Raw genomic sequence first — 12,381 nt, forward strand, 5'->3', positions numbered from 1 at the left:
CATGTCTTCTTATTGAACAGGGGATGGCCAGCTTTTATAATAGTTGATTGCAAAAGGATGCAACCACTTTGCTCATATTTCCTATTTTGGTTTGGCCCTTGTATGTGTGCAGTGAGGTGCCCCTCCCTTTCAATAGAGTCTGGATATCAAGGGGAATCCGATGTCATTATATTTTCCTTGGGGTTGGGAGAGGCACTATAGAAAGGGCCAATATTTTCAATGTCCGTTTCATAAGTCAGTTAAAAAGAGAGAAAGAGAGGGAGAGGATGAAATGGAGCATTTTCATATTTGTTGGCAGAGTGATTTTTCTGGGCGATTGTGACCACACGCACGAGCCCGTGCTCAGCATCGATGGAAAACAGATGGTAGCGAGCGGGTGTGGAGTGTGCGAAGATCACACGAAGCTGGGCCCACGGGAGGGACCACCAGCCCTTCCAGGACTTGGTAGAGTCTGAATAACAATGCCCATAAGGAGCTCTCACCCTCTCTTGGACTCCTGCACCCCTTCTGCCTCTCTGCCTCGAGCACCCTGGACTGGAGGCCAGGTCTCCCTGGGGATGCTGGATGTTGAGGAGGCAGGAAGGCAGGAGGCCTGTTTATGCAATCAGGAGAGGCAGAGGCCGCCGTGGAACACCTGTGCCTCTTGGCATCTTGCCTCCCTGGACGGGTGAACCAAGCAAGCCTTGAGCGTGGTGATTAGTACTAATCACTGTCCTGCCCAGCAATGCTGGCCATAGGGGTGCTTTCCTATCGCATCTCCCCTCAGTCACTCTCTACCTCCCAGGGGTGTCGGTCTGTCCACGTCCCCCTGACTTTATTCAGGTCCCCATCAAGTCTCTCCTGGATTGTCGCAGTGGATTTTCTAACTGGTCTCTGCCTCCGGTCTTGCTGTCTGGAACTCACATAGAAGCTGGCGTCATACAAATCTGACTGTATGACTTCCCTGTCTAAACCCTCCCTGGCTCCCCAAGAGACTCAATGAATGGAACATGACTGTTGTTACTTACTTACATAATTATTTGCCAGGCACTGTGTGCAGGGCCTTGGTAACTTTATGTTGGCTAAATGAAAATGTCTTCTGGGGCGCCTGGGTGGCTCAGTCGGTTAAGCGTCTGCCTTGGGCTCAGGTCATGATCTCCGGGTCCTGGGATCCAGCCCTGCATGGGGCTTCCTGCTCAGCAGGGAGTCTGCTTCTCTCTCTCTCTCTCTGCCCCTCCCCACTGCTCGTTCTCTCTCTCTCAAATAAGTAAATAAATAAAATCTTTAAGGAAAAAGAGAAGGACAAGGTCTTCCTTGAGCACCTAGGCAGGCTCTCCTACCCACAGGGCATTACACAGGTGTGCTCACAGAGTTTGTCCTTAGCAAGCTCTCAAGGCTTTAGTCATTTTTTACCTGGGCCCATACAGATGAATAACCGTGAAAGAAGCGCTCTTTGGGCGAACACTGCAGTCTGGACATACTTAGCTCCCCAGGAAGGACTTCAGACAATAATGGTGTGGTAAATAAAAACCATTATATTTTGCTGTTACTTTTTGCAGGCCCTCAGGACCTTAAATCACCTTGTTCCACAGACTACCTTTCCGGAAGAGGAGATGGAAGCCTGATGGCCATGTGACTTCTTAGGTGGTGAGTACTAGTTACTGGCTGGGCTGAGATGAGAACCAGGGCTTCTAGCCTGAGGATCTTGTACCGTGTTGGGCAGGAGCCCCAAGTTATTTGGGAAATAAACAAAATCCCTCCATGGCACCTCCTTTAATTCCATTTCACTTTTACCCGCCTTCCCCTCCACCCTCTATTCCTATTTTTATGTTACTTGTGCTCAAGGCCCCCGTGGAGAGCCCTGTTCACGAGAAGCAGCCTGGGACAAAGGAAGGAGAGTCAACCCTGGAGTCAGAAAGCCCTGGGTTCAAATCCAAGCTCTACCATTTTGCTCTAGGAACTTGAACAATTGACTTATTTCAGCTGACGTGAAGACCTACTGTGTGCCAGGCGCTGTTGTAGATAGTAAGTGAGGTTACAGCAGTGATGAGCAAAAGAAAGTTCCTTCTCCCAAGAAGCTTTCATTCTTGTAGGGAGATAATGACAGACAGACAAAACAGGTGCAGAGAACAGGAGGTGTGTTTGGGGAACAACATATAATTCAGTGTGGTTAGAACCTAGAGTCTAAGGGAACAGGGAGAAGCAAGGAGAGGGTGGCTTGGAGAAAGATAGGACCGATGATAAATTTGTCCCTGAGGACAGTTGACAGCCACTGAAGAGTCTTATTTTATTTATTTTATTATGTTATGTTAGTCACCATATAGTACATCACTAGTTTTTGATGTAGTGATCCATGATTCCTTGTTGGCGTATAAACACCCCACTGAAGAGTTTTAAGCAAGAAAGTGACATTTCCCTTTTATTTCACTTTGTTTTTTTTATTTTTTATTTAAATTCAATTTAGTTAACATATAGTATATTATTAGTTTCAGCGGTAGAATTTAGTGATTCATCAGTTGCATATAATACTCAGTGCTCATTCCATCAAGTGCCCTCCTTAATGCCCATCACCCAATTCCCCATCCCCCCACCCACCTCCCCTCCAGCAACCCTCAGTTTGTCTCCTGAGGCAAACCATAAGGGACTCTTTTTTTTTTTTTTTTTAAAGATTTTTTATTTATTTTTTGACAGAGAGAGACACAGTGAGAGAGGGAACACAAGCAGGGGGAGTGGGAGAGGGAGAAGCAGGCTTCCCGCAGAGCAAGGAGCCCGATGCGGGGCTCGATCCCAGGACCCTGGGATCATGACCTGAGCCGAAGGCAGACACTTAATGACTGAGCCACCCAGGCACCCCCCATAAGGGACTCTTAAGTATAGGTGACATTTCCCTTTTAGAAAACAACTCTGCTCACAGATATGAAAAATCATTTCAGCTACAGGAATGAAAATGAATTGGAAGGAGGAAAACTGTGCGACTTTGGGAAAATTATTTAACCTCTCTGAGCCTTAGTCTCTTCATTAGTAAAATGGGCATACTGCCCATCTAATAAGATTGCTGTGACATTAAATAAGGTAAAATAAATCAAATGGCTTTAGCATTACCTGGCCCTGTGTACTCTTCATGTTTCAAGATAATTGGTTTTTAAGAAACGCAGGTGCCAAGTGGATTTCAGGGAGCCACTGGAGGAGAAGGTGGGTGGGGCTGGACGGGGCCGGGTTACAGACGAGGTAAGGAGCATGGACCTTCAGCCCCTGATTCAGAGCTAACAGTAATGGTTGCTGGGTGTCTAAGGATTACTGCTGGGATAAGAGTGTGGTGGTGGTTTGGCAGGGGGTGGATTGCTACGTTGAGACAAATCCGATCCCTGTCACAGAGAGAAAAGCCTTTTTCTCGGACACACCTTCATGGTGTGTTGGATCATAAGGAGCCCCTGTGGCACAGCCAGGGAGAGCTGTGGGGGAGGAGGGGAAGAGAAACCTGAATGGGTACGAAATAGACACGAATGTGCAGTGTTGGGAGCGGAGAAGAAAAACGTGAGAGCAATGTAGGGAGAGAGTGGAAGCAAACAGTAACAGGGGGCCAGAGATTCTGAGGAGAAGGCAAGCAAGTGAGAAACTCCCCCACTGCAGGGATGGCTGTGAGATTAGAGGAGCAGGACCCTCTGATCGCCGGACCGCCTGATAGTGACGCTTACCACGCCATCTGCTGTGTGGTTGTCTTGTGTCACCGCCCATCAGTGTTCTCCTATATTCTCAGTGAACTGTATAGGAGCGGTATCTGGGGTAAATCAAGGAAAAAGGTAGAACTGTATATCTGAGTCAGAACAGAGAGAAGAGGATAGACAGAGTGCTTTCTAGATGTAGCTGGAACAAAAAATCTGAGTAACAAGATCAAGAACATATAAGCCCTAGAACCACAGCAATCTTGGGGAGACTGTGAGATTTGATGAGGAATGGCATGGAGGTAGTGTCTCAGCAATGTTGTTAGACTCTCAAAGGACAGAGTGGTCCTAGCGCACACTTGAGTTGCATATGGCATTTGTCCTGACCATCCCACGAAGCACGAGGACTTTGAGAAACTATGTGTGGCCTTTTGGGGAAAACACCAAGCAAGTGACCGAGTTAGAACCTTGCCCACTTTATCCACATTTCCAAAATGTTGCCTTTTCACCCACCCACCCACTCGTCCATCTACCCACCCATCCATCCATTTGTCCATCCTTCTGTCTGGCCCCCACTCGTCCAATATTCCATCATTTCTATCTCTTCCTCTCATTGTTCTCTGGCGCCCAGACTGATATAGTAAAACAAAACCAAAAACAACGCCCCCTCCCCCCAAAAAATCCCCAAAACAAAACAGAAAATCCTCTTTCATCCTTTAGACCTTTCATGGAAAATGTAAAACTTTAGACATTTTTGGCCTCTTTCCAATGCTTTACTGAAGAGTTGCCTCCCAGTACCCGTACTGCCAACAAGATCATTCTAAACCAATGTGGTCAGCTTCTCCCTTCACAGTTTGATCTAGATATGGATTTGGGACTTTCAGATTTAATTAGAATCTGTTTCCCCCCATTTTTAGAAGCTATTGAATAATATAAACTACATTTCAAATCCTCTTAGCTTGACCTGAATCTTCTGTATTTTTCCTTTAACTATTCTGATTGGTATAGATACTTGAGAGATTTTTGTCTTCAGCCATTAAAAGGAAACGAACAGGTTTTTTTTTTTTTTCCTTGAAAGAATCCCACTTATATTTATTACCTATATCCATTTTACCCCGAAACCATTTGGATATGTGGTTTTTACATTATTAATAAGTCACTGAAGCTCCCAACCTGGCTTTGAGTATATTGTGGTGAGGAGATCTTTGGATTACAACTCCATGAGTCTGATTTCAGGATGTAAACTCTAGGGCACAAATGATTTTGAAAGTAGGTTGAAGCCACTTTTCTGGAGTGGTGATCTGAATGTAGAAATCTATGGTTGTGTGGGGAGAGTCTGAGGTTCTATCATAAAGATAGAGACAAACCTGAGCAAGGCCATGGCGGAGAGAAGCACCTGGAATCCTTAATGATCGGCTTGGCTTCCTGTCCCTGCAGTCCACTAATCCTCCAGGTGCAGCCACTTAATCTACACCTGTGGGCTCAGCCGTGCCTCCAAATCTGGATTCAATCCTCTTTCCATTTAAGGGGAGTTTAAGGAACTCTGGGATGTTAGTTCAATCAACCCAATGACTGGTTCCCAATGACTGAGATTTGCATCTGAGTTCCCCTGTTTTTTCTAGGGCTTACCCCATCCTGACCTCCTGGTACTATGTCTGAGGTTCAGTTTCCTGGGAATCTGTTCTGCAATCCCCCCACCCCCATACAGACCACCCACAGGTCTGGATGTTGCCAATGCTGTTGAGACGCTACTAAAACCAGGATGTCACTTAGAGCTGAAGCTTCCAAATGTCAGTTGCTACCCGCCTACATTTTCTCCTATTTCAAGCATCTTCTCCTTTTGTCCCCTTTCACTGGGGTTTGCCTGACCTCTGGATGTGGGTCCATTTTCATCTATTTGGAAACTTCTATGAATCAGTCACTACACTAAATCCTGTGAATACAAAGAAGAATAAATCACTATTCTTGTCCTCTGGGAGTTCCCAGCCTGGCAGAGAAGATAGGAATGGAAGCAAACCCTTTTACTCAGTGGATGAAGTATAAACAGAATGCCAGGAAAAAACAAGGAAGGGTGTCCTGCTCCCGGAGGGTTCAGAGACAGCTCCACAGGGGAGGAAATTTGAACCTTAGAAAATGGGTAGGAGCCAACTGTGTAGGTAAGTTAGCCGAGGATTGCAGCGAGGGAGCAATTAGAAGCACATGTGTGTTTGGGGGCATTTCAAGCAATCTGGGAAGACTGAAGTGTGGGATGGGTGGGAGCTGAGGCTAGTGAGCTGGGCAGAGGCCAGATCAGTGATGACCTTGTATAATAGCAATGACTCTGGCAGTGGTAAGAGAAGGATGTTGTCAATAACACCAGATCCAATGTTCCTTTTTGGTACATTAACATAATATTAATATGAATAACTTCTACAACAACAATAACTGCCATTTATGTCCCCACATGAGCTTTATAGGATGTTCCTGAGTGTTTCCAACGCCCATGGTCAGATGTTTGGGAATTGCCGGGTTAAAGCGAGTTCAGGGGATTTCTCAGAGCCTTTGATGGGTTAATGTGCTTTGTTACTGGGATGGGGCCAGAAGCATTTCTCAAATCTATTTGACCACCACCTTCCCTGTCTTCCAACATTGCAAGGGACACTAGTTTTTGAGCACCACACTTTGGGAACAGACCTGGGATGTTCTTCGTGTCCTGCCCAGTTCAGAGCATTTACGAGCAGCCCATCTGCAGGAGCTTTGTAAAAGTGTAATATTGCTCATTGTGCACCCTTCTCTGTTCTGTCGTTCATAGCCTGCCCGAGACATTAGGGCTAATCTCTTAGACATTGCACAAGGCTAAGGCTGCCAAGTGTTCACAGTTTCCGAAAGGGAAACATGGGGAAAAGAATCCAAGTGCAAAGGGGTGAACTATGGGGGATGGGGAAGTACTAACAGTGGGAAAAGTAAAATGGGGGACAGAACTTTAGAATGAGTAAAAAACCCTCACTGAATTGTGCAAGACTGTTGAATCTCAGATCTGTACCTCTGAAACAAATAATGTAATATATGTTAAGAAAAAAAAAAAGAAGAAGAAGAAGATAGCAGGAGGGGAAGAATGAAGGGGGGGAAACCGGAGGGGTAGACGAACCATGAGAGACGATGGACTCTGAAAAACAAACTGAGGGTTCTAGAGGGGAGGGGGGTGGGAGGATGGGTTAGCCTGGTGATGGGTACTGAGGAGGGCACGTACTGCATGGAGCACTGGGTGTTATGCACAAACAATGAATCATGGAACACTACATCTAAAACTAATGATGTAATGTATGGGGATTAACATAACAATAAAAAAATCTTAAAAAAAAAAAAAAAAACCCTCGCTGAAAATCAGATATGGAGCCCATTCCTAACTTATGTTCTTGGTTTAGAGACTTTAGATCTGAGTTTAAAACATGTGGGTAAAAATTACCAGTAAGTGTGTGCTTCCCAAGCCCCGGAAAGGCAAGACACTACCTTGCTAATTTTGTAAATCCATAATGGCATCTGGTGTAAGATGGGTGCTCAGTCATACAATGACTGAAATTTAGGTTTTCTCTCCAGGGTTCAGCTCTCTTTTAGTGGGCTTGCTGCTTTCTGTTGACATTAAAAATGACATTCCTTTGAAAATAGTGGTGCTCTTTGGGAGGAAGGATTGTGACTGATTTACATTTTGTTCTTTCTTTTGATCTGTGATAAACATTTTTTTTTTTGTTATAATAAAGGTATTATTCTTATAATCAGGAAACAGCAATAATTTTTTAAAAGGTGCATCCGTAGTTCTCGCTCCATGTAAATTTTATAGGAAGAATAGAAGGTTGAGGGGATACACTTTTGTGGTGACTCAAATTCATCAACCCCAATTTGGCAGGGAAGGATGGAGAGAAAGTTGAAGTCTTCAAATCTCACATTTCCGAATACTGAGGATTTACTGTTATATGTACAGTAAATAAGTATCTGTTGGATGAACAAATATCAGGGAGGTCGGGGAAGCCTATTATTCCACTCATTCATTTCCCCTTCTGAAGATCTTTCCAGTTGGAGAATTCCTTCTGGGGCATATGGGTGAGGGATGGCTGCGTCAGGAACAGGGTACAGACAGGTTGAATGACCTGCCCAGGTCACTCCATAGGTTGGGAGGCCATTTAGCAGATCCAGAGCTAAATCCAGAGCCCCAGGTTCACCCTGGGTCCAGGCTGTCCAGGGCCTGCAGGGTCCTTGGCCAGTCAGAGTGCTGCCCTGCCTCAGATTTGCACACACGTTGCTCTCAGGTGCACGGTGGTGGTGTTTGGAGCAAAAGGGTGCCTTGAACAGATTGTAACTACACGGAACAAAAGTAACTTTGAAAAAAAACAATCCCTCACACACTAGCACCCTTCCTGCCGGCCCTGTTGTGATTTTGCACTGAGGGTGCATTTTAATTGATGAAATGTGCTACACAGCCCAACCAAATTGAAAAGTAACAACCTTCACTTACCATTTGGAGATGTGACGGAAGTGCCAGAAGTTAAACTCTGAGGACTAAATGAAATAACAGAAGCTCCCTATCCTCTCTTGAAGAAGCTCATTAGTTTTTGCTTTCTCACATTCTGTTTGCTGTGGCCTGCAGCCAAAAATGGCGGGCGGTGGAGATAATAAGTGAGAGTTAAAAATATGCACAGAGTGGCTGGGCTGTGTGTGGACCCCCCCCCCCCAGGCATCTGGGGGAGGGGCTCAGGTAGGGGCAGGCTGGGAGGGCAGGTGGAGGGGCAGGCAGAGGGGGAAGGAGGGCAGAGACAGGCTGAGAGAGACAGAAAGAGAGAGAGACACCCACACACAGAGACACAGGTCATGGGAAGACAGCGAGACAGAGAAATGGAGAGGGACAGAAACACAAGAGTGTATGAGAGACAGTGCACACACACTCAGAAATAGAAACACACACACACTGAGGTGGCGGTTGGGGGGGGTGCAGGGAGACAGAGACAGAGACAGAGAGAGACAGACATGGGAGATGGAACATGCTCTGAGCAAAAACTTCTACCAACTGGGGTGGCTTCAGAGGTCAAGGCCATGCTGTGGGCAGGGCAGGGTCAATCATATCTTGTTGCTTCCTCTGCATGCTCTACCCACAGCAACAAGTAGACGCAAGGGAAAGTAGATTTAATGTGAATGTTGAGGGCAGCCAGGAGAAGGACAAACAGGGGAGAGGAGGTCTCAAATGTGGCCGGCCTGGCAAGAGGCAGGTGCCCTAGTCCACGATTACAGTTACAAGGAGCAAGCCCTCCCATGCTAGCCCCCACTTATCAGGGAAATTGAGGCTCACCCATTTATCACTTAATCCCTATATTTCCAGGCCTCACCCCGGACCTGGATGGAGCAGGAGCATGCTAGGTAAGTGCCGGTTGTCGCCACGCACCGTGGTACCACCTCCTCCCTGCCTGCAGCTGCTGCTGCTTTTTTTCAAAGATTTTATTTATTTATTTATTTGTCAGAGAGAGCAAGAGAGTGAGCGCATGAGCAGGGGGAGCGGCAGGCAGAGGGGGCAGCAGGCCTCCCGCGGAGCAGGGAGCCCGACCCGGGGCTCGATCCCAGGACCCCGGGATCATGACCTGAGCCGAAGGCAGACGCTTAACTGACTGCGCCACCCAGGTGCCCCCCTTCCTGCTGCTTCTTGATGTCACACTGTTCACTCCTCTATTTAGTACGTGCCCGAGCACCCGACTGCGTGCCAGGTTCTGGGGGAATGGACACAGTCCCCTTCCCCAGAGAACTTCCATTTCACTGGGAGAGACGGACTAGAACATCGGTGCCTCCAACCCGAGCAGAGCAGGGGGTCCCAGTGAGCTGCAGCTTGGGCCAAGCTTGTTATATGTACAAGTCTTTGACAAATGCCACAGTGTGCAAGCAGACTTGGGTCTGAAAGGAAATGTCAGAGAGCAAAAAAAGAAAAGGAAGAGAAAGGAGAAAGAAGCTAGCATTTACTCTTGTGCCAGGGACTGTCACATATGTTATCTCATTGCCTACAGAGTCACCCTGGCAGGTGGTTATTTTTATCCTTTTTTTTTTTTTGTAGACAAGGAAATGGAAGATCAGAGAGGTTAAGGAACCAGTCCAAGGTACCTCAGCTAGTCAGTGACCGAGTCACCAGCCTGGGTCTGTCGTTACTGCCCCCCTTTGCTCCTGAGGCCTTGTGAGAGTCATCGTCCGCCGAGGAGACCAAGGGCCACCACGAACACTGAGGCAGCCTCAGAGCAGAGCCGGGCTCTGGCTGCCGCCCACCCCTCCATAAATGTATTTTTCAACAATGAGGTTTTCTCTGCAAGTTAGTGATTTTATGGCTCTCAGCAAAAATCTGTGACACCAGATGTTAAATGCAGCAGGAGAAAGTTATTTTCATCATTGGTGAAATCTTGCACAGTGCACTGAGTCTGGTCACATATCTGACTTCAGGCAACATGTGATCTGATTTCTGTTCACAGAAAGAGGCTCGGCAAGGGCTGACAGAGACGTGAACGGCTGTCTGGGCCTCTGGGTATTGGGAGAGGGGGCGGCTCAGTCTGTGACTTCGCTTGTGCCTTGACTGGTAAACATCAGCGGGCTTATCTGTGGGACCAGACCCCTTGGCCAGAGACCCCGCGATCACTTGCTGGGGGCTCGACAACAGTATTTTTGGAACTTGTCTACACTGAGGCCATCATTCCCTCAAGTCCTAGCTGGCAGTGTCATCCTGACCCCTCCTCTGGTTCACTTCCAGCCTGTCTGTTCACTTCCACTAACGTGTTCATCCTGAGGAGACTCCTGGGCCAGTGCTCATGGAGACAGTCACTATTGGATGGAGCCACAGGAAGCTGCCATTGTTTTTTGGTAGGTGAACAATAGCCAAATATCGGCAGTTACATCCAGAGTGGCTTCTTCATCGTAAATCGGGGTGTTGTCGGTACCTGGATCACGGGGTTGTTGGGAGAGTTAATTAGATAATGTTTATAAAGACACCGACGACATTGCTTGGAGCATGGTCCGTGCTCAACAAAAGGGAGCCAGGATGAGAATCTGGTTACCCTTGTCCCGGGCTCCTTACTCCATCTGCCCGCGAATGGAGTCTTGCTCCCAGGCCTGCCTAATGCTGACTTGTGCCCCTCCGTACAACTTGAGTCTGCCTGAAACACCCGTCCAGCTGCCAGGATCCCACCACCGAAGACTATCTCCAGCCCCGTGTGACTCGCCTGAGTGTCTGCCCGCCTGCCATTGCCAAGTTCGGCGGTGCCTTTACTGCTGGATTGCCCCAGCGTAGCCCGTGTTCACCGAGGTATGCTGCTCCTAGGTCTGCTTCCCATTGCATCTAGAAGAAATGAGACAGCAGGGTCTTCTGGGGAGGGGGTGGGCGGGGCACCACTGACTGCTCAGCCCGGGCAGTTCTGTAAATTTGTTCCTAGGCTCAGAACGGAGCCGTGGTCAGGACAGATCCCCACTGGCCTGGCTTCCAAGAGGGCAGGGCCTGACCAGGGCCAGCTTAGTCCTTTGCGATGAGACACGGAGCTGCCAAAAGGAAAAAAGAATGCCGGCGTCAGTCCACGGTCTCCCTGTGGGAAATCCGCAGGGCAGGTTTATGGGATGCTGGCTGAAGAGTGAATCTGAGAAAAGGAGGCCAAGCATCGTGAGGGATGATGAGGCCTGATGAGTCCACTGCCCCAGCTGAGCAGCCTGTCTGGTGGCCAGTTGGAGTCGGGGCTTGGTTCACAGACTTTCTTCACAGACTTTCTTCTCTTGAGCGGGGCTAGGTAAAAACAACCAGTTCTTCCCCCTAAACATGTTAATTGTTTTCCTATTCCACTATGACCTCTGTCCTTGGGTGAACACCATCCTCGATCACCTATGGCGATACTATTTGATTCTATTAACTGTCTACTGGCTTCCTGAAATGCAATTAATCTGTTTTGCCTCTCTGAGATGATCCAAGTCATATTCAGTTTAATTCAATTCAATATGACAGATGTTTACTGGGCACCTACTACGTGCTAGGCCTGCCTAAGATTTTCCAGGTCATATTAAATTCAGTCTCTTCAATTAAGTTTAATTTGACAAGTATTTAGTGAGCTAGGCCCTGTCCTAGATCCCAGGGCTGCAGTGGTAGACATTATACATACAGCACTCATCCCGTAATCTAGTTAGGGGAGCTAGACAGGTAAAAAAGCAATTACAAAACCGTGTAGAAGGGTTAAGATGGTGAAGTATGAGGTGCCACTGGGGAGTCATAGGAAAAGCATCTCATTTACATTTCTTTTTTTTTTTTTAATTTTTTAATTTATTTTTTGACAGAGAGAGAGAGACAGCGAGAGAGGGACACAAGCAGGGGGAGTGGGAGAGGGAGAAGCAGGCCTCCCGCGGAGCAGGGAGCCCGAGGCGGGGCTTGATCCCAGGACCCTGGGACCATGACCCGAGCTGAAGGCAGATGCTTTATGACTGAGCCACCCAAGAGCCCCTCATTTACATTTCTAGAGGGCTTCCTGGAAGAAGTGATGTCTGCTCTGAGGCCTGAAAGATCAATAGGAGTAGGGGGAAGCGTGCACATGCGTTTGTGTGTGTTTGTGAATGCGTGTGCATGTGTGTGTGTTTGTGCGTCTGTGTGTGTGCATGGACGCATGTGTGGGTGTGTGTGTGGGGCACAGCGGAGACAAGATTAGGAGGGTACTAGGGTGAGGCTAGGAAAGTGAGCAGGGGTGAAAAACTGCAAGGTCTCCTAGCCCAG

The 12,381-nt window shown here is 47.6% G+C and overlaps 1 protein-coding gene and 1 long non-coding RNA gene across 3 annotated transcripts in view; one reads left to right on the forward strand and one right to left on the reverse strand.

The window, feature by feature from the left end:
• NFIA (nuclear factor I A) overlaps positions 1-12,381 on the reverse strand; it is a 562,687-nt gene that overhangs the window by 495,899 nt on the left and 54,407 nt on the right. The gene's annotated exons all lie outside the window — the stretch shown is intronic.
• On the forward strand, positions 1,545-10,937 carry LOC116646756. The gene is made up of 3 exons (XR_004302204.1): positions 1,545-1,626; positions 8,989-9,026; positions 9,709-10,937. It is a non-coding gene; the product is annotated as an uncharacterized LOC116646756 (long non-coding RNA).

The sequence above is a fragment of the Phoca vitulina genome, unplaced genomic scaffold, assembly GCF_004348235.1.
Source record: "Phoca vitulina isolate PV1807 unplaced genomic scaffold, GSC_HSeal_1.0 scaffold2, whole genome shotgun sequence".
Classification (NCBI taxonomy): domain Eukaryota; kingdom Metazoa; phylum Chordata; class Mammalia; order Carnivora; family Phocidae; genus Phoca; species Phoca vitulina.